Source organism: Aquarana catesbeiana, linkage group LG01, assembly GCF_042186555.1.
Source record: "Aquarana catesbeiana isolate 2022-GZ linkage group LG01, ASM4218655v1, whole genome shotgun sequence".
NCBI lineage: Eukaryota > Metazoa > Chordata > Amphibia > Anura > Ranidae > Aquarana > Aquarana catesbeiana.
The window spans coordinates 917515302-917538871 of record NC_133324.1 but is presented as its reverse complement, the minus strand read 5'-3'; the positions used below and the strand labels follow the sequence as shown (position 1 = coordinate 917538871).

The 23570-nt window shown below is 41.4% G+C and overlaps 1 long non-coding RNA gene across 1 annotated transcript in view; it reads right to left on the bottom strand.

Moving 5' to 3' along the window:
• Nucleotides 1-21851, bottom strand: part of LOC141125990 (uncharacterized) — a 55936-nt gene extending 34085 nt beyond the window's left edge. The window contains exons 1-2 of the long non-coding RNA XR_012241407.1: nt 21591-21851; nt 496-569 (exon numbers count right to left, since the gene is read on the bottom strand). This is a non-coding gene — a long non-coding RNA (uncharacterized lncRNA). The remainder of the gene's footprint in view (nt 1-495; nt 570-21590) is intronic.
• Nucleotides 21852-23570: the final 1719 nt, after the last annotated feature.

Here is a 23570-nt window from a genome sequence, read left to right as displayed (position 1 = left end):
AGTTCTCAAGGTTATTCATCTAAAGAGCTGTTAACAAAGTTTAACCTAGCATTCACTTAGAGCAGAGAGCAAGCAAGGACACCCGGTGTACGATTTCAAGTCAAATATAATAATTAAGGATTGAAGTTATAATCATGATATAATGCAAATGTATTTTTTACTTTCTGTTTATAGCCATAATGAGGAAAATTATTTGTTCTAATGGCTTCATGAACGGGAGAATTTATTTATATGTGATCATTCCAAACGAGTTGAGATGTTACATATTCAGACAACTGCAAAATAAAACAAATTGCCTCATCGCACTTGCATTAGTGCTGCTAAATCGGAATCAATAGCCTTGACACGAAAGCTCTTCATGGGACAGAGAGATCACATCTCAATGAATGCGCCATCATGAAGACACTCAATGAATGTGCTTCATTTTTAAATGCTTAATGACAAGTTAACAATAGCTCAAAAACATTTTCATTTGATGAAATGGAAAAATCAAACCTTTTTAGCATTCATCAGACCTCTCCAGTAAACAAGGTATGAATTGTGCCGATGAAGAGGGTACCATCATAAATCTGAGGGATTAAAAATGGACAGAGATTAATTAAAGCAAATTAAAGCTCAAAGACGTGTTTGGGCAAATAGGATTTAGCATTATAAGCTGTAACATATTGCATGGACTTAAAGCAGAACTTCGGTCATTTTTTAACTTTCCATCTAGTAAATCTTCTGCCCCCTGTTGTTTTAACTTTGGATAGTAAAACATATATTTTTATGCCAGTAAATTATACAGCCCACTTCCTGTTTCTTGTCTGGTCAATAGCCTAGGCTTATGACATCATGCACAGCTCTCTCTCTTACTCTCGTGAGAGTTTGCCAGGAAGGGAGGGGGGATGAGCCATAAGAGGGCCAATGAGAGCTGCAGAGCTGGAGGTGTGCCTGTGTAAATCCAGGAAGTGAACAGGCAGCAGCCTCAGCTGCCCATAGTTAAAATGGCTGCAGCCAGACTCAGTGGAGGGAGATTTCTGCAGCATATTTGGCAAGTACAGAATCACAGTATATATAAAATAATATGCAAAGTGGCTGGAGGGAAACTTCAGAATGGCAAAGATGTTTTTATTACAAATTATGTGAGCAGACTGCAGTTCCTTTTTAAACAAAAGAGTGCATATAGCAAGCAGGTATCATCTCTAACAGTTTTAGCTTTTTAAATCTAATTTTGCTTATTATGATGTCCAATATGGCCTTCATTTTTTGGACACCTCTCAAAATGATGAGTTTCAGTGTCTTTTTGTACAATGTACTGTCAATGCTACCGCATATAAAGACATTTTAGATAATTGAATGGCATGCCTCTGTGCGCGAAACCAGTTCAAGTAAGACATGGGGGGGATTTATTAAAACTGGAGAGTGCAAAATCTTGTGCAGCACTGCATAGAAACCAATCAGGTTCTAGGTTTTATTGTCAAAGCTTAAAGAGGAGCTCCAGCCCCCCCACCAAAAATGTAATGTCAGCAGCAATCCAGGGATCCAGTGGTGTCCTCACCCAAGCTGATGCTTCAATTGGCTCTTGGGTGCTGGCACCGTCACCTTGGGTAAGGGAAACCAGCAGTGAAGCCTTGCGGCTTCGCAGCCAGTTTCCCACTGCGCATCGTACTGCGCTTTCCTAATGGGCCTGCTGCGGCAAGGGCCGAATCTTCAGGCTGAGCTAGTTGCGGCAAACTCAGCAGGAAGTCGGAGTGGGTATCTGTCAATACCAGGTATTCGCTCCCCCCACAAGGTGGCAAATGTGGCACTAGAGAGGGGGGAGGCAGACAAGCGGAGCTTCCCCTTTTGGGTAGAGCTCCACTTTAATTGAACAAACTGAATTTGGAAAATGATTGGTTACTCTATCACCCGGTGGGTGGTACTCACGTGGTCGGGCTCTTGGCGGTGATGCAGAGTAGATGACGGATGCAGAGCCGATGACGGCAGCCATCTTCCGTATCTCCCTGTACATCCTCCCTGCCCCCGGTACCGGCCAATACAATTGCTTCTCCTCTCAGCCAATCGCGCTCCTCCTGCTTGCCGATTGGCCAGAAAGAGGAGAAGCAGGAAGACAATGGCGAATAATAATTTGCTGCTGTCACACAAATGGGCGGGCTCAGGCACAGTACTCTGTGCCACAAGCCCACCTTTTTTTAAGCCAATTAGAGCCTCAATCATGTGCTTAAAAAAAAAACAAAAAAAAACATTGGAATCCATGCGTCCGGCGTGGATTGGAGGGGGCGGCACCCCTGCGCCCTGTATGGAGCGCCAGCCACTTCCCATATCATTATGTTACATATTGTCAATCTCTTTAAAAAAAAACTTTTTGTGGCAATTAAACTTCTTTATAACATTAGTGTCTTTCTGTTAATAAAATGCAACAGTTTTATTAAATTAATAAACGTTATAAATGAAGCTAGAAAAGCACATGCTGGTACTCCCATGTGCTGTAGTTCATGGTTTAATGATCAGATCTTACAGAGATCTACAATTGCCTGGCGCTGTTCATCTTAAGTTCACTTGCAATATCTCTAAGGGAACTAATTATATATACAATTTAAGTCTCTTGATATAGTACTAGTGACATAACACACGCACACAATTAAAACAAATAAAAAGTAACACTTACCTAACCAATAAGCTGATAAACATACAGAAATAGCAGTCTCAGGTCTCTGAGGGCCAAACCTACCAACATTGAACAGGTTGCTGAGTTTCGATGGGCATAATGCCAGTTCTCCCATCATTAAACCAGACACAATTTAACCAATTCACGCCAGACAGGGTGTGAATCAGTTAAATGTTTGCACAAACTGATGGCAAAAGCTTTTAAGTTTACCAAATTTGGGAGGCAGTCCTGAATCTTAATAATGTATATAATTGAAATGATTGGTCCGAGCAGGTACTACTAATTTTGTTGCTCTGTAGTAAGCAAAACTGTCGCTACGTGAATTCTATATCTGGCATTGGTGAAATTTAAGATAATAAATATATACATTATTTATCAATCTAGCAATACATGTTCAGTGGGTATAGAAAAAAATCACTTCCCTTTAAAATAATGACATTTTGTTGCTTTGCAGCCTGAACTGAAGACAGACACAGTTTTTATTTCATATAGTTATATTTACTCAGTGCAACTTATAACATCTGAAAAGTATTTGTTTTCCCTAGTCTAAATGGCTATGGTATGTTTACAGCTGACTGCCAACTACCCAGAATTGAAAACTGAAAAGTATTTGTTTTCCCTAGTCTAAATTGCTATGGTATGTGCTAACTAAACCATATCCACCCAAAAACTGAAACACTGCTATCTGCTTTGCTTATGTGTCTTAATAATTGCTGGTATGTTATTTTTGCTTAACAGTCTGTAGACCTGTCCACATTACAATGCTTTATTACCCACAATTATGGCCCGTTAACTTTAGTGCCCTCTTGCTAGTCTGTTTCTGCAGTAAGAATTTTGCCCTGTTAACCAGCCAACCTTTATTACCTCTTGATTGCTAATTGAAATCCACCCACCACCCACCCTTATCAGTATAAATATAAGCTTCTTTTGGGGGAAGCATTTGCAGGGGGCACATTTGCAACTGGGGCTCTTTCTCAAAGTGGGTGATTTCTATAAGTGGAAGCACTTCTGACTCTTCACTTCAGCAAATGCACAAAGCAAATGAACACAAGAAATACCTATGAAAAACACCAGACCGATATCAGGTGACCTTATTTTACCCCTTCAGCTCCTTCTCCTTGTAACATGCACTCTCTACCACTCCTTTTGACAGCTGTGTCCTCTATCCTTAAACTATCTCTCCTTCACCCCTCTTATCCCCCCCACAGCATATATATATCACCCTCACTTCTGTCCTCTCCTTATTACTGCACCCACCAACTCCTACTAATTCTAAATCCACACACACTAAAAATCTCCAAGACCCTGGGCCATGTCCCTTCATATAAATCCCACTCCCATATTACCTCCCTCACTCTCCTGCTTCTCCTAACCGCTGGAGATATATCCCCAAACCCTGGGCCTTCATCATTTAACTGTACCCCATGCACCCAACAGCTTGCACTCGCTGGTAGCAGCCGCAATCAACACAATTTAGTTCCCATTTCTATTCTTCCTAAGACCAGACTCCCTGTCTCTTGTGCCCTTTGGAACTCCCGCTCTGTCTGCAACAAACTCACCTCTCTCCATGACCTCTTTATTGCCAACTCATTTAAACTACTCGCCATTACCGAAACCTGGCTCCACGAATCTGTCACTGCGTCTTCTGCTGCCCTATCCCATGGTGGTCCTCTCTGCACTCACTTCCCCAGATCCAGTGGACATAAGGAAGGAGGTGTCGGAATCCTTCTAGTCCCACATAGCACCTTTCAGGTGCTACACCCACCACCCTCTCTGTCACTCTCCTCTTTCAAAGCACACTGCATTCGTCTTTTCACTCCAGTTTCTCTAATGATAGCTGATCCTTTCTTGATGACTTCTCTGCCTGGCTACCCTACTTTCTTTCTTCTGAAATCCCCACAATCATTCTCGGGGACTTCAACATCCCTATTAATACTAAAACTCCTGCCACTTCCAAACTTCTCAGCCTAATATCCTCCTTTGACCTGAAGCAGTGGATACATGCTCCTACTCACTCCGAAGGCAATACCCTTGACCTCATTTTGCACTCCATACAACCTAACTATGCATTCCCTCTCTCTGATCACCACCTTATCAGTTTCACTCTCACTCTCCTCCACCTCCTCTCCCTCCAACCGCCTAAAAGTTACCCGCAGAAACCTATGTCATCTCAACGTCATCTCAACGCTTCTCTTCTCTACTCTGCTATCGACAACCTCTACGACAAAATCTCACCCCTATCCTGCACCATCCTAGCTACTTCTGTATACAACGCCTTACTTCTAGCCTCACTGGACTCAATGGCCCCCCTCACTACACACAGAATCAGGCCCTGACCCCTTCAACCTTGGCAAACAGATGATACTAGAAGTCTGAAAAAACGTAGTCATGCTCACGGGTGCCTGTGGCTTAAGAATAAGTCTCAGAGAGATTTCAACCAATATAAATCTGCCCTCCAAAAATACAATTCCAGCCTCCTCACTGCCAAGCAGACCTATTTTATCACTCTCATTAGCAACTTATCATCCCGTCCCCGTCAACTCTTCCCTGCCTTCAACTCTCTACTTCGTCCTCTACCGCCTCCACCCGCCAACTCACTCACTGCGCAGGAGATCACCAATCACTTCAAACAGAAGATCAATACAATTCGCGAGGAGATCTCTACTGTACCGATACCCTCCATGCTTCACACTTCATGCCCATAGGCACAATCATTACTTCCCTCTTTCAACCCCACCACTATAGACGAGGTTGCTAAACTACTTGCTAATGTCCACCTTACTTGCTAATGCTAATGTCCACCTTACCACCTGCCCTCTGGATCCTGTTCCCTCACAAATGCTACAATCACCCTCTGGCTCTATGTTACATTCTCTAACCCACATCTTCAATCTCTCCCTCTCTTCTGGCATCTTCCCCAACTTTCTAAAACATGCACTTGTCGGACCCATACTTAAAAAGCCCTCACTGGACCCATCCAATCTTACCAACCTACGCCCTATCTCCTTGCTCCCCTCCTTATCCAAACTCCTCAAACTTCTGGTCTACAACCAACTGAACGTCCACCTCACTGATAATAGCCTTCTTGATCCCCTTCAGTCTGGATTTTGTCCTCAACACTCCACAGAGACTGCTCTCCTAAAACTAACAAACGATCTAATAACGGCCAAAACCAATCGACACAATTCTGTACTCCTACTCCTTGACCTCTCTGCTGCCTTTGATACAGTTGACCACCCCCTCCTCCTCAAGAAACTCCATGCCTTTGGTCTCCATGACTGTACTCTTCGCTGGTTCTCTTCCTACTTATCCAACCGCACCTTTGGCGTTTCCTACAACTCTACTTCCTCTTCTCCTCTTCCTTTCTCAGTTGGGGTCCCCCAAGGTTCTGTTCTTGGACCTCTCCTATTTTCAATCTACACCTCCTCCCTGGGTCAGCCTCCCATGGCTTCCAATACCACCTCTACGCTGACGACACCCAAATCTATTTCTCTACCCCTCAGCTCACTCCCTCTGTCTCCTCACGTATCACTAATTTACTATCGGATATATTAGTCTGGATGTCACACCACTTCCTCAAACTCAATCTATCCAAAACCGAACTTATAATTTTTCCTCCCCCATATGACCCTTCCCCTGATCTCTCTGTCAAAATCGATGGCACAACTATAAGCCCATCCCCACATGCCAAGGTTCTAGGTGTAGTTCTGGACTCTGAATTCTCCTTTAAGCACCACATCCAATCACTGTCCAAATCCTGCCACCTCAACCTCCGCAACATCTCCAAAATACGCCCCTTTCTAACCAATGACACAACAAAGCTCTTAATTTACTTGCTGGTCATCTCTCGCCTCGACTATTGCAACTCCCTTCTCATTGGCTTACCTCTACATAGTCTATCACCTCTTCAATCCATCATGAATGCTCCACTGGCTTCCGGTCGGCCAAAGAATTAAATTCAAAATACTAACAACTACGCACAAAGCCATCCAAAATTTAGCCCCCAGCTACATCACTAGCCTAGTCTCTAAATACCAACCTACTCGTTCTCTTCGTTCCTTTTAAGACCTTCTGCTCTCTAGCTCCCTTGTCACCTCCTCCCATTGCACGCCTCCAGGACTTTTCCAAAGCCTCCCCAATCCAATGGAATGCCCTACCCGTATCTGTCCGCTTATCTCCTACTCTATTAGCTTTTAGACGATCCCTGAAAACCCTTCTCTTCAGAGAAGCCTATCCTACCCACACCTAACTACAACTGTTTTTTTTTTTCATTTTCTCCATCAGCTCACCCCCCACAGTCATTACCTTTTGTTTCCACCTGACCCTCTCTTCTAGATTGTAAGCTCTAATGAGCAGGGCCCTCTGATCCCTCCTGTATTGATTTGCATTGTGTATACTGTCTGCCCTCATGTTGTAGCGCTGCGTAAACTGTTGGCACTATATAAATCCTGTATAATAATAATAATAATAACATCCAAGTGAAAAATATAACACCAACATGTTAGGAAAAAATATATATTCAAAAGCAGTATCACGGAGTTGGAAACAACCCCTTGTGTCAGTATTTTGTTGGACGACCATTTGCTTTAATTACAGCCTTTAGTCTGTTGGGATTTGTAACTTTGCACATGTAGACTTTTCAATATTTGCCCAAACTTCTTGGCAGAACTGTTCAAGTTCAATTAAATTTGATGGTGACCGTTTGTGAACTGCAGTCTTCAAGTCATTCCGCAGATTTTCAATGGGGTTTAAATCTAGGATCTGACTAGGCCATGCAAGGACATTCACCTTTTTCTCCTTCAACCACTATGTGGTCATTTTTGCTGTGTGCTTTGGGTCATTATCATCATGGTGGAAGGTAAACCTTCCCATTGACAACTTTCTGGCAGAGGGCAGCAGATTTTCCTCAAGAATTTGATGGTAATTTTGCCCTGTCAATCTTTCCTTCTATCCTGACCAGTTTTCCAGTTCCTGCTGCAGAGAAACACCCCCTTAACAGGATATTACCACCTCAATGCTTTACTGTGGGAATGGTGTTATCTGGTTGGTGAGCTGTATTGGATTTCCGCCAGAAATATTGTTTGGTCTTGAGGCCAAATAATTAAATTTTAGTCAAATCTGACCATAATACCTTTTTCCATGTGGCCTCAGAATCTTCAAGGTGCATTTTGGCAAAGCTCAGTCATTCATGCATGTGGCCTTTCTTGAAGAGTGGCTTTTCTTGCAATCCTCCCATACAAGCCACATTTGTGGAGAATTTGATATATTGTTGTCACATGCACACAATGACCACTGTTTGTAATAAATCCCTGCTTCTGAGCTGCTGTAATCCTCTTGGTAACCTCTCTGACCAGTTTCCTCCTGGCTCTTGCATCCTGTTTGGAGTGACGTCCTGATCCAGGAAGGGTCTGTGTTTTACCAAATACCTTCCAATTCTTAATATACTTCACTGTGCTTCTAAGCATTGATAAAGCCTTTTCATTTGTTTTGTATCCATCTCCTGACTTGTGCCTGGCCCCAACTTTATCCCAGAGATCTTTTCACAGTGCCTTGCCACCCATAGTTGATTGTTTGCTTCAGTTTTCACTATCAGAGACTGAAATGCTCCAGGAAAGCTCTTTTCGTGCTGAGCTAATCAAAATGACCATAGCTGATCACAGTTGAAAGTCAAATTGTTTTGAGTGCCATTGAAAAGGTGATCAGCTACACCTAATTGAGTTTACAAGTCATTTTTAGGAGGGGGTGATCCTTTTTCCAACTCAGTGGTTCTGTTTTACAGCTGGTTAAAACAAAAATTGTGTCTGTCTTCATTTAAGACTGCAAAGCAAGAAAATGTGATTATTTTAAAGGGGATGATTCTTTTCTATACCCACTGTACATGTGTATGTTAAAGTAAACCTGTCACTAGACAAATACAATTAAAGGGTAACGCCACTTTCGTGGGGAAAAGATAGCAAATAAAGAAAAAAATAATATAGTGTATACAATTGCGACACAAGTCATATTATAATTGAATGTTATTAAAAATTACCTTTCCTTTTCAATCTGCAGCCGCTGTAATTTTCTATAAATGCAATGCAATATGGCTACCTGGAGGTGTTCTGTACACAGAATGTGTACTGACCACTCCCCAGAAATATAATTTCCTGCTTGTGTGATTGGCTCTCCAATTATCCCAGAAGTCTGCCTAAGCTACAAGTCAGATTTTAGGCATCCCCTGCCACAAAAATGTCATTTTTAGTGACATACTTCAAATAGGAACACGTCTAATGGGATGCAGGCCCAGCAGCTTTCCTCATTAGTGCTCTGCAGCTGCCACAGCTGACTGATAATTATGAAACCACTCCCATTAGACCCATTTACAGCCGGGGGCACAGACAAACACACATGGATTTCTTCAGAATAACAAAAGGTAGAAATCTGCAACAAAGTTTGTTATAATCCTTCCAGAAGGGAATGTTTCTTTCTCAACATAAGTGGAGTTGCTCTTTAAGCCAGAAGTAAAAGAAGATAAGTCTCACTTAGGGAGAGTTTACATTTTTGGTTGAGTGGGGGGGTAAAGACATGCAGTTGAGCCCTCTAACTGCTCCCCTTTAAGGCAGGAATATACTACCCAAATTATTATATCTCTTCAGACCCCTTTCAATGTCTCTATCTAAAGCATATATCTCCAAACTCCAATCAATTATCAACAGATTTATCTCGAATGACAAGCCTCCTAGATACTCAATAAAGATTTTATATCGATCACAAAGATCTGGTGGATTGGGTCTTCCTCAACTTTGTAATTATATTATATAGCACAATGGAGCATACAGAATTCTACAATACCTTGGATAACATTTGAGAGGGCTTCTATTCTACCCTCTTACCTCCCAGGACTTCTCTGGTCCAATGCGATTTTATTGCGTTTTATTACACCCCATAATTCGATTATATCCCATTCCCTAAAATTATGGAATAGATGCAAGAAAGACTGGACTATTCTAATGCTGCGTACACAAGATCGGACTTTCCGCCAACAAAACCGTGGATTTTTGACCGAAGGTTGTTGGCTCAAACTTGTTTTGCATACACACGGTCACACAAATATTGGCCGACAATTCCGAACATGAGAATGCAGTGACATACAAGACGTACAACGAGCCGAGAAAAAGGAAGTTCAATAGCCAGTGCGGCTCCTTTTGCTTGATTCCGAGCATGCGTGAACTTTTGTGCGACGGACTTGTGTACACACGATCGGATTTTCCGACAACAAAGTTTTGTTGGCGGAAAATTTGAGAACCTGCTAGCCAACATTTGTTGGCGGAAAGTCCGACAGGAAATGTTCGATGGAGCATACACACGGTCGGACTTTCCGACAACAAGCTCACATCCAACATTTCCCATCGGAAAATCTGACCGTGTGTATGCGGCATAACCCTTCACCGCATACAACATTTTTTGGGAGACCCTAGACTTAAATCAGCCTTTCCCTCCCCGAAAAATTTCCAGTGTCGGATATCATGACCAAATTATCTGAATTCTACAACAAAGATATTTTCATCTTCAATTCAGGAGACTAAAACAGTCCCAATTTCAGAGCAGCAGAATTACTCACAAATAAATTAAAAAAAAATAATTTCTTTGACACCCACTACTGTAAACCCTTAAAATCTTCATTAACTATATTTGAGCAGATAAGCCTTAATAATCCAAGAGGGAAGGGTCTTATTTCACTATTATACAATGACCTTAATACACCTTCACTCACAGATAAATGACCTTATATGCTCAAATGGGAGTCTAAATTAGACACACAATTTCCCTCTCATGAATGGAATTCTATATGGAATAATCTACATAAATGTACAAAATCATTAGCAATAGGAGAGACAGCAGTGAAGCTGTTCACTAGATGGTATTTTACACCCTCTCATTTAAAGATCAGAAGAAGCTTCTCCATGTTGTTTCAGAGGTTGTTCTCTTCCCGGGACTTTTCTACACATCTTCGGGAGCTGTGAACAATTGTCCACCACGTGGAAAGAGGTCTTTGCTTTAATTAATACTTTGGCCGGTAAAGAGATTAATTTAACCCAATACAATTGTTTACTATTCCAGAATATCCCTGATATACCCTCCCCTTTATCAATTTTAATTCATACCATTTGTGTTGCAACATGTTGGGCCATTGCAACTCATTGAAAAACTACAGTAGTTCCCTTTCCTCAAATAGTGGCTGAGGTAGAGGAGATCAGAACAATGGAAAATATTTTTTCATACTATCAATAATACCAAAAAAAATTTGATCTTAAATGGGAACCCTGGTTTATTTACAAAACTACAGCTAATGCATAGATTACAAATAGGAATGATATGCAGTCTTGTAATTAGTTCTATATACTTTCCCTCTTTGGGAGTAAATAGCGAACAATTACTGGGAAAATACCATGTGTATCATTTTCTTATGATAGAATATTTATGTGTTTTGTATTTTTGTACCCAAATTTTATATTTTTCTTACTTTTTTTTCTTACTCCAGAAGGTTTTCCTGACCAGGCCATTTTTTGCTATATGGCACTGCGTTATTTTAACTAAATTGCGTGGTTGTGCGATGCTGCACCCAAATAAAATTGATGTCCTTTTTTTCGCCACAAATAGAGCTTTCTTTTGGTGGTATTTGATCACCCCTATGTTTTTTTTTTTTTTTGCGCTATAAACAAAAAAAGACCGACTATTTTGAAAAAAAACTATATTTTTTACATTCTGCTATAAAACTTTCTGATATTTAAAAAAATCTAATTTTTAAATAAATTTAGGCCAATATGTATCCTGCTACATGTTTTTTGTAAAGAAAAAAACAATAAGCGTATTATTGATTGCTTTGCGCAAAAATTATAGTGTCTACAAACTATGGGATAGATTTAGGAACTTTATTTTTTTTTTTATTATATTTTTTACTAGTAATCGTAAAGTAATTTTTTACTAGTAAATTTACTAGCCGCAGTGCCGGCTCAGCAATTTTTAGCAGGGCTGCGACATTGCGGCGGACAATTCTGACACTAAGCGACACTTTCTGGGAACCAGTGACACCAATACAGTGATCAGTGCTAAAAAAAAAAAGCACTGTCAGTATATAAATGACATTGGCAGGGAAGGGGTTAACATCAGGGGCGATCAAAGGGTTAAATGTGTTCCCTATGAGTGATTTCTAACTGTGGGGGAGTGCTTTGACTAAAGGAAAACAAAGATCTCTGTTTCTGCATAGCAAAAACACAAGATCTCTATTGCCTCTCTGGCAGAACGGCGGTCTGCCTTGTTTACATGGGCAGACCACCGTTCTGCCTCTCTACGAATGATCGTCGGGTTCCCGGCAGACATTGCGTCCACCGGACCCACAGGTTGGCTCCCGCTGTGTCCAATCACAGCGGGAGTGGGGCTCCGGCGGCGTGCGCACGCGCTTTAGAGGCAAAGAAGAGGAATCCCATTTTGCGCTTAAGAGCTGCCCTGCCGCAGTATATGTACATGGGGCGATCCCTAAGTGGTTAATCTTCTTGCTCCTCTTCTTTTTTTTCTCTTCTTCTAATGATAAAGAAGTAATTAATTTTTGTACATTTGTAATTTGGTTATTGTGTACATGTATAGGTTTTATATGTAAATATATATATATATATATATATATATATATATATATATATATATATATATATTTATTTATTTATTTAAACGCTACAATTGTTACTTCTCTTGTTACTATATGAAAAAAAAAACTCAATAAAAAGTTTGTAAACAAAAAAAATAAGATGCAAAGGCAGCAACCAGGGGTGTATACAAAGCATTGTGGCTGTGGCAGGAATTTACCACCCTGTCATGTTTGGAGAGTATTACCACCTTCCAAAAGTGACACATTCCAAAGAATGTCCTGCATCTGCATGCAATGCCTGCGGTGGCAGCCCAGTAGTGCTGCATTTAGACCAGGCGGTGAGAACACCTGTCAAACACCTCTGAAAAGTGAAATGAATGCAGATTTTTCAGAGGAGTGGTAATCCTTGCCACAAGCGAGTCCTTACTGTGCAATGTAGTGATGTAGTGGCTGGTGGAACTTTATTGCATGTGGAGAAGAGTTGTATTCCAACAGAGTGCGTAGCTAGTGAACTGGTAAGTATTTCTGATCTTTTTTTAGGCTGCTAGTAGTTTTGTATCTTTTTTTTTGTCTAGCAACGGGGTCATTTTAGATATATAAATAATTGGATAGCCTTTCAACATTTTGCCTCTGAACAGCAACTGATTGCTTTCCACCTCAATGTAGTAATTTGTATTATAATATGCAGTTTGTATTCCAGTTGATTACAAATCCCAAGCCTTACTCTAATCGAGGCCATGCAAAGCTTAAGTCTGCCATACTGTATCACATGAAAAAATCAAGCTGTCAGTGGCCAGACTTATTTATTTTCTGCGTTATGCTCTTCAAAGCCACTAGGAAGAATCTGCCTGTTCATTAAATGGGGGTGGATTTGCCCCAGGGTAACACATAATGACAGCCGAATTAATACGTCATTACCGTGATGATGGGAGCATGAAAGACATGCACAATTATTGGGTAAATGGTATTCCTCAGGAAGCACTTTATTGTTGAATAAATGCTGTAAAATGTTCACAGGATGTTATTTTACATCAAGCCCAAATCTCTAAAGAACTAAAATTAGTTTTGTCTTTCTCAGAGGTAAATAGTGTGTGCAATTATTAGACAGTGGGGATGATTTACTAAAGGCAACTAGACTGTACACTCTGCAAGTGCATTTGCATCCAATGCCACATATGCACGATCGCACATTCCGACAACAAAATTCATGTTTTTTTTCCGATGGATGTTGGCTCAAACTTGTCTTGGATACACACGGTCACACAAATCTTGTCGGAAATTCTGAACGTCAAGAACGCGGTGACATACAACATGTACGACTAGAAAAGAGAAGTTCAATACCAAGTGCGCCACCCTTTCTGCTAATCTCGTGTTAGTAGAAGTTTGGTGAGACACAATTCTCGCTTTTCAGCCTTGTGCTTTTCCGATCGTTACTGCTCTTCAGTTTGTGCTTGTGGGTTCGTATCTGGTTTTCAGTGCTTGCCCCCCAAAGCGCACGCGAGGTCCGTATAAAATATATGGAGTACTTTACAGGTAGGGGGGGCATTGATATGCCAGTAAATGTTTAATAAACTTTTTTAAAAATAATTTTTTATAATTTAAACTGAAATAATATTTCCTTTGATTTACTACTAGTGTTTCTTTTAGCTGTCTCCTAGGTTCACCAATGGTCTTTTTTTTTTTTTTTTTTTTTTTTTTTATATTTTCTTCAATAGTGCAAACGTAATTTATTTGATACACGAGGTGACAATCTCTTCTTCAGCGAACTATTATTATGTTGTGGGTCTGCTACACACACACCTTGTTTTTGTTGTTAATGTAGGTAATGCATTACTGTTAAAAATATACATCATTTTCAGCACCATGAATGAACTTTGCAGAGTCACGAAAATGGCATGATTGTGGCAAATTATAAATCACAGTGGGAGTTATTTACTAAAGGAAAATCCACTTTGCACTACAAGTGCACTGCAAATGTGCACTTGAAACTGCACTTGAAACTGCACTGAAAGTGCACTTGTAGTGCAAAGTGGATTTGCCTTTAGTAAATTACCCCCATTTCAGTGTAAACTACCAACCATCAGTCCATTTTTTGGACCATCAGTCCAAAAAATGATATTGAGCATTAAAAGAAGAAGCTACACATTGCTGAGTAGAAAACTTTTTATTCTGTGCACATTCACATGTGCGTTAGAAAATGGTTTTTGAACAAACCAACATATTTTAGTAATAACATTTTTGTTTTTGACAGTATAGCCTTTTTTGTGTTAAAACAGGCATGTTTAAAACCATAAAACATTACACAACTCAGGAACTTACAAAGTCCAACTTTGACAAAGTGCAGGCAATATCAGACATTAGTATGTCCAAACTGTGTTGATCTTGCCTTCATCAGATTGGGTGATCTCACCCCTGTGAAAGCCAAATTTTGAAGATGCACACAAATTAAGAGTCAAAATGGGCATTACCCTCCTGATCCCATGCCTAATGTCAACATGTGCTAGCTCCCATCATGGAGGATCAATGAATGTATTTCAGGGGTGCAACCCTTTCCTCTCATCTACTTTATTTGCGAGGAAGGGGTTGAATTCCCAAAATGCGTACCTTGATATCCCATGATGGCAGATAGCACATGGTGACACATTGGGGGTTATTTACAAAAGGCACAGATCTCAAATTTTGTGTCAAGGAAATTCCGATGGAAAATGTCCGATGGAGCCTACACATGGTCAGAATTTCCGACAACAAGCTCCCATCGAACATTTTCCGTCGGAAAATCAGACCGTGTGTCTGGGGCATTAGAGTGCAGTTGCTCCAGAGTAGACATGTGTGGTTCATTTCGTTCCGAATTGAAATTCAGACAAATTTTACATTATTCAGAAAATCGGATGTATCCGAATTTCCGAATTACAATAGTAATGAATTTAAGCAAATCTGAAATAACAAATCACAATTTGATTAAATTTGATAAAATTTGAATTCAAATTGAATTCAAACAATTTTTAATCAAATTCAAATAGTTTTTTGATCAAATTCGAATTTGAATAGTTTTCAAATTAGATTCAAATTTCTGAAGAGAATAAAATAAAATAGAAAATAAAGGAATAGAACAGAAAAGAATATAATAGAATAGAAAATAAAAGATTAGAATACAAGAGTAGAATAGAATATAAGAGAGTAAAATAGAACAGAATACAAAATAAAAGATTAGAAAAAAAATAGAATAGAAAAAAAAAGGATAGAGTAGAAAATAAAAGAATAGAGTAAAACAGAACAAAATAGAATAGAAAATAAAAGAACAGAATAAAATAGAATACAAAATAAAGGCATAGAATAGAATAAAATAGTAAGAATATAACCATCTTCTGCTGAAATTCGAATTTCAAATATAATGCATTTGAATTCGAATAGAATAAAAAAGAATGGAATAGAAAATAAAAGAATATAATCATTTCCCAAAATTCTAACAAAATACATTTAAATTTAAATAGAATAGAAAAGCTTTAATCCCAGACCTCCCTGTCCTTGATTGGATGCCTTATGGAATCCAGTGGGTCGAGGATATTAAGTCTGATGGTAACCCCATTGACCCTAGTTCGCTTACCCGGAAACTTAACCTACCACATAAATGCTATTTCACACTAGTGCACGTCAAGCACTTCTTATCCTCTAAGCCTCCCCCTCCATTGTTATTACATTCTAAACTATGGAGCTTCTTTACCCAAACAGACAAACCCCAAAAGGGTATTTCATTAATATACAACTTACTCCATTAAAAAATTAACCCTTAGCAAAAATGACCTCCTAACCAAATAGGAAGCAGACCTGGATGCTAAGTTTTCTGAATCCCAGTGGCAACGAGCAATACGTGCCGCATACAATGTTACTCACTGTGTCACACATTGGGAATTGGCCCTGAAAATAAATGTTAGATGGTATCTCACACCCTTTAAACTAGAAAAAAGCTGTATCCTGACAGCTCGGCACTTTGTTGGAGAAGTTGTGGCCTAACGGGTAACCTACTGTATATCACATATTGTGGTCTTGTAAAAGTATCCGCAGCTTCTGGAGAAAGATCTTACAAATTATAACAGAAATTTCAGGAATCCTAACTACTCCCAATCCTGGCCTTGCCATACTAAATATTGGTCTAGATTCTTTCCCTATCTTGTACCGTAATGTCATAGCCAACTTATTGTTATCTGCAAAATGAACCATCACACGTAAGTGGAGCACAGATCTTGCCCCTAACCCTTCAGAAGCTGTGAATACAACGCAACTTTACTATTCCTATGAAAGAGTGATTGCTATATATGCTGGCATCCTTCCAGCCCTTGAAAAAAGATGGAAGCAGTGGCTTGATTGGTTAAACAATTGAGATAACCAATATCCTGTAGTACAACCCGATATCTTTTGCATTTTGCGTAGCCACTTATATTGTCATCTGTTGTTATTTTGACATAGTCTATGTAGCCATGGCCCCGACTTTCCGGAAGCTTTATGGTGACTAGCGGGGGTAGGGATGGCTGACATACACTCTCAGGTTGCAGGTTTGTGGGCATCGTGGGTGATGAACAGGAAAGAAGTTGGGCGCCAGTCACTTTTATGCTTGAACAAAAGAGAAATGTATTTCTCAGAACAGGAAGATGTGGTAGAGAGGGGAATAGGGCACAGGACACCTTTAGTAACGATCAGCAACAAGCAGATTGGCAGACTCCTTAAACAAAAATACAAATACAAAAACAGTTTCCTCTATGGGACTTTGAAAGGCAGAAACTCCTTGACAATCAGATAATATTGAAAATATATTTATATTTTATTTGAAAAGTTAAAAATATGAGAGTATAACATTGATAAAAGTCAAAGTTGGATGCATTTATTACTCAGGTGTAATATCAAAAAACATATACAGACAACCACTTGACTGTTGAATAGCAGAATAGGACACAGAATGCCCCACACATTTCAAGTTTAGTAACGGTAAGCCCAGGGCTGATCCTACCCAGGGTGCGCAGGGTGCTTTGCACCCAGGCGCCTGCAGAGGTGGGGGCGCCGAAGAGCCAGAGTTCTCCCCTCCCTCCTTCTCTCCTTGTGTGTGTCCATCCAGAACACTAGTGTGAGCATAGGGCAGCCTGTCCAGCCTGGCAGTGCTCGGGGGAGGGGCGCTCCTCTTCCTGACATGAGGATTCTAGTCAGTGGATGCTGATGTGCGGGAATGAATTTCTCACACTGGGATCCCGCACTGTCTCTACCAACTCCAGTTGGAATGCCTCCCCCTCCCATCTCTATCTCGGGCTGCAGGAGAGAGAACTGAGGCGGGTCAGTGTGCTGTGTGTAGGAAAATGGCATCCCCTGCACACCTTTAGATGTGCTCTGGGCTGCCCCTGCTAGGAGAGGTTTTTTGGCATGATAGATTACAATAGGATACACAGCCCCTGTCCCTTTCTGCACCTATGTAGTCCAGCTACAGATGTGATGTTTAATGAGATGTACTAAGAGCTCTTTCACACTGACAGTGCAAGGGCATCGGCGGTAATGCGCTGCTACATTTATTGGCGCTTTACCGTCGCTTTAGAGGTACATTTAACCCCCACTAAAGGGTTCAAAGACGCAACTGCGGAGGCGCTTTGCAGGCACTGCCCATTGATTTCAATGAGCAAGGGCGCTTTAGGAGCAGTGTATACACCGCTCCTAAGGCGCCTCAAAGAAGCAACTTGCAGGAATTTTTTTGGACGTCGTGCCAGTGCTCTGCTCCAGTGTGAAAGCATTCGGGCTCTCACATTGGGATTGTAGATAAGGCTTTTTCCAGGTGTATTTTTAACACTAAAGCACCTGAAAAACGCCTCCAGTGTAAAAGGGGTCTAATAGGCCATCTCCTGTACTATGGTTGCAGTAAGGATGAGCTTCGGCATGTTCGCAAGCTGCACGTGCAGAGCCCGCCAGGAACTCGGCACTGCACAGCGCTAATCACAAGCAGTTAGACATTTCCCAATGTGCGGCTGCAGAGATCGGGAAATGTCTCACTGCTTGTGATTAGCGCAGCGCATTGCCGACTTCCTGGCGGGCTCGGCACATGCAGCATGCGAACACGCCAGAGATCATCCTTAGTCTGCAGTCTCGGATCATCTCCTGTAGTATGTCTGCAGTCTCTGATCATCTCCTGTATTATGTCTGCAGTCTCTGATCATCTCCTGTATTATGTCTGCAGTCTCTGACCATCTCCTGTATTATGTCTGTAGTCTCTAACTGTCTCCTATATCATGTCTGCAGTCTCTGACCATCTCCTGTATTATGTCTGCAGTCTCTGACCATCTCCTGTACTATGTCTGCAGTCTCTGATCATCTCCTGTATTATGTCTGCAGTCTCTGATCATCTCCTGTATTATGTCTGCAGTCTCTGACCATCTCCTGTATTATGTCTGCAGTCTCTGACCATCTCCTGTATTATGTCTGCAGTCTCTAACTGTCTCCTATATCATGTCTGCAGTCTCTGACCATCTCCTGTACTATGTCTGCAGTCTCTGATCATCTCCTGTATTATGTCTGCAGTCTCGGACCATCTCCTGTACTATGTCTGCAGTCTCTGATCATCTCCTGTATTATGTCTGCAGTCTCTAACCTTCTTCTATATCATGTCTGCAGTCTCTGATCATCTAGTGTACTATGTCTGCAGTCTCTGATCATCTAGTGTACTATGTCTGCAGTCTCTGATCATCTCCTGTACTGTCTGCAGTCTCTGACCATCTCCTGTACTATGTCTGCAGTCTCTGATCATCTCCTGTACTATATCTGCAGTCTCTGACCATCTCCTGTACTATGTCTGCAGTCTGTGACCATCTCTTGTACTATGTATGCGGTCTCTGATCATCTCCTGTACTATGTCTGCAGTCTCTGATCATCTCCTGTACTATGTCTGCAGTCTCTGACCATCTCCTGTACTATGTCTGCAGTCTCTGACCATCTCCTGTACCATGTCTGTAGTCTCTGACCATCTCCTGTACTATGTCTGCAGTCTCTGATCATCTTCTGTACCATGTCTGCAGTCTCTGACCATCTCCTGCACCATGTCTGCAGTCTCTGATCATCTCCTGTACTATGTCTGCGGTCTCTGATCATCTCCTGTACTATGTCTGCAGTCTCTGATCATCTAGTGTACTATGTCTACAGTCTCTGATCATCTCGTGTACTATGTCTGCAGTCTCTGAGCATCTCCTGTATCATGTCTGCAGTCTCTGACCATCTCCTGTACCATGTCTGCAGTTTCTGACCATCTCCTGTACCATGTCTACAGTCTCTGACCATCTCCTGTACTATGTATGCGGTCTCTGATCATCTAGTGTACTATGTCTGCAGTCTCTGACCATCTCCTGTATTATGTCTGCAGTCTCTGACCATCTCCTGTATTATGTCTGCAGTCTTTGACCATCTCCTGTAGTATGTCTGCAGTCTCTGACCATCTCCTGTACTATGTCTGCAGTCTCTGACCATCTCCTGTACTATGTCTGCAGTCTCTGACCATCTCCTGTACCATGTCTGCAGTCTCTGACCATCTCCTGTACCATGTCTGCAGTCTCTGACCATCTCCCGTACTATGTCTGTGGTCTCTGATCATCTCCTGTACTATGTCTGCAGTCTCTGATCATCTAGTGTACTATGTCTGCAGTCTCTGATCATCTAGTGTACTATGTCTGCAGTCTCTGATCATCTAGTGTACTATGTCTGCAGTCTCTGATCATCTAGTGTACTATGTCTGCCGTCTCTGACCATCTCCTGTATTATGTCTGCAGTCTCTGACCATCTCCTGTACCATGTCTGCAGTCTCTGACCATCTCCTGTACCATGTCTGCAGTCTCTGACCATCTCCTGTACCATGTCTACAGTCTCTGACCATCTCCTGTACTATGTATGCGGTCTCTGATCATCTAGTGTACTATGTCTGCAGTCTCTGACCATCTCCTGTATTATGTCTGCAGTCTCTGACCATCTCCTGTATTATGTCTGCAGTCTCTGACCATCTCCTGTATTATGTCTGCAGTCTCTGACCATCTCCTGTATTATGTCTGCAGTCTCTGACCATCTCCTGTACTATGTCTGCAGTCTCTGACCATCTCCTGTACTCAGTCTCTGTCCGCAGTCTCTGTCCTGTATTATGTCTGCAGTCTCTGACCATCTCCTGTATTATGTCTGCAGTCTCTGACCATCTCCTGTATTATGTCTGCAGTCTCTGACCATCTCCTGTATTATGTCTGCAGTCTCTGACCATATCCTGTATTATGTCTGCAGTCTCTGATCATCTCCTGTATTATGTCTGCAGTCTCTGACCATCTCCTGTATTATGTCTGCAGTCTCTGATCATCTCCTGTATTATGTCTGCAGTCTCTGACCATCTCCTGTATTATGTCTGCAGTCTATGACCATCTCCTGTATTATGTCTGCAGTCTCTGACCATCTCCTGTACTATGTCTGCAGTCTCTGACCATCTCCTGTACTATGTCCGCAGTCTCTGATCATCTCCTGTACTATGTCTGCAGTCTCTGACCATCTCCTGTATCACGTCTGTAGTATTTCTGGGGGCTCTTTCTAACAGACTCTCTAACAGAAGCGCTCTCTGTCTCCATCAGAGAGGCCCCCCTCCAGGTCCCAATAAAGTACTCTTGCGTCTCTTCCTGTATTTTGTTTATTGTACCTGTAAGGATCCCAGGGTAATGAAGACTCTGTGGTGGAGCATCTCTGTGGTTGAGTCGTTGCCATAGAAATATTTGTAAAGGGGAGGAGTTACTAAAAAAGACCACGCCCATGTGGGGGCGCCATAAATATTTCTGCACCCAGGCGCCTGTGACCCTAGGATCGGCCCTGGGTAAGCCTCTTCTTTAGAAGTTAGTGGTTCAATAATTAGTTGTCTACAATGAATAGAGAACAAAAGGCAATAAGCATTCATCATTAAACGTAATTACTAAAGTTCTAAAATAAACATATTATAATATTGATTCGGACCATATATTTCTTGGATATCACCAATATTGCATCCTTTTAAAAGCAGGGAGGAAGTCTGCTGCCATATATCATCCAAGCTGAAGAAAACCAGTGAGGGAAGAGGGCGCGGCAGGCCCAGATTCAGGACCAAACACAGAGGGCACTTTGTGTCCACCCAACCCCACACATGCCACAGCTGAAGCAGGAATACACCTTAAGTTTCTAGGGCATAAACAAGAAAAAGGGGGAGAGAGAGCTTATTTACTACAAAGTGTGCACAGTTTTATGGTGAAGTTCTATATGTAAATATGAAAAAGACTGGTCTAATAACTGAACTTTACTCACTGCTTCATGCACTGATTCCTTTGGATGAGTTCTCTTTGATGTCCTCCCAGCCACTTCATAGCCTCTGGCTCATGAAAAGTTCCCTCTGGTGCTTCCTTAGAACTCCATCCCTCTAGAATCCTTTCTGGATCTTTTCTCTGCATATACTTGAACACCCGGATAGGCCTCAGTTAGGTCTAGCAGCTGGCAGCCACCTAGATAGGCCTAGCAGCCAGGAACTCTACATACACCATCCACTCAGGCCGTAGCCCTGGGCGGGAACACTCTGCCTGATCACCTGACTTCATTCCATGAAATACCTTTTCCCAGCATGCTTAGCCGCAAATATGATTGGCTAAGAAAAGTGTGTTTATCATAACCTGAACTTCACTGTAACTCATCATTCTAATGTCAAAGGCAACAGCACCACCTACTGACAGAAGGGAGAAGCCACAACTTACAATGGATATAACAGAAGTCATGTAATCACTATACACTACAAATTAGACAGACTGGCTATCATCCAGCACAACTAAATTTACCTGTAGCCTTACTCTAGGGACAAGGGTGCTACATCTATATCCAACCATTTTATTTAAACATAGGCTGTTTTTTTTAATGTTTCCCAAGTTGGATCATGTTTATGTTGTCTTTTGACAATGCAACTCTTGTATGTCAAAGGTTGTGTTCTTTCTGTAACTTCAATAAAAATGATTGAACCATAAATAGAATGGAAAATAATAGATTAGAATAGCATAGAAAATAAAGGAATAGAATTGACCAGAATAGAAAAGAAAAGAACATAATAGAATAAAATGGAAAAAAAGAATAGAATAGAAAGAATATAACCATCTTTTAAAATTTGGCTAGTGGTTTAGGAAAGTGTCTATGGGAATGTTTGACCAGAAGCACATTTATGATGTCAGGCACTGATGTTGGACGAGAAGGCCTGGCTCACAGTCTCTTCTCTAATTCATCCCAAAGGTGTTCTATCGAGTTGAGGTCAAGACTCCAGTCAAGTTCCTCCACCCCAAACTCACTCATCCATGTCTTTATGGACCTTGCTTTGTGCACTAGTCCAAATCATTTGGTGGAGGGGGGTAATTGTGTGGGGTTTTATTTCAAGGGTTTGGCTTGGCCTCTTAGTTCCAGTGAAGGAAACTTCTTAAGACGTCAGCATACCAAGACATTTTGGACAATTACATGCTCCCAACTATGTGGGAACAGTTTGAGGGTGGTCCCTTTCTGTTCCAACACGACTGCACACCAATGCACATCGCAAGGTCCATAAAGACATGGATGAGCGAGTTTTGGGTGGAGGCTGCGAGCCAAGCCCTCTTGACAAACGTCATTGCCTGGCCTCACAAATTCGCTTCTGGTCAAACATTGGCATAGACACTCTCCTAAACCTTGTGGACAGCCTTCCCAAAAGGGTGGGCCAACTCAATATTGAACCTAATCGTTCTCTTCGCTCCTCCCAAGACCTCCTGCTCTCTAACTCCCTTGTCACCTCATCCCATGCTCACCTTCAGGACTTCTCCTGAGCCTCGCCCATCCCCTGGAATGCTCTACCCAAATCTGTCCGACTTTCTCCTACTTTGTCCACTTTCAGACAATCCCTGAAAACTCATCTCTTCAGAGGAGCCTATCTGGCCCCCACCTAAAAACTGTACATTTATTTTCTCCATCAGCACATCTCCCACAGTTAATACCTCTTGTATCTCTTGACTTCCCCTCTTAGATTGTAAGCTCTAAGGAGCAGGGCCCTCTGATTCCTACTGAATTAAAGTATATTGTATTTGTACTGTCTACCCTCAAGTAAAGTGCTGCGTAAACTGTCGGCACTATATAAATCCTGTATAATAATAAATAATAATGATCCCTTTTTTGCATCTGAAGAGCAAAATCACACCTACAGTGCCTTGCAAAAATATTCACCCTCTTGGCATTTTTCTTGTTTTGTTGCCTCACAGCCTGGAATTAACATGGATTGTTTGACGA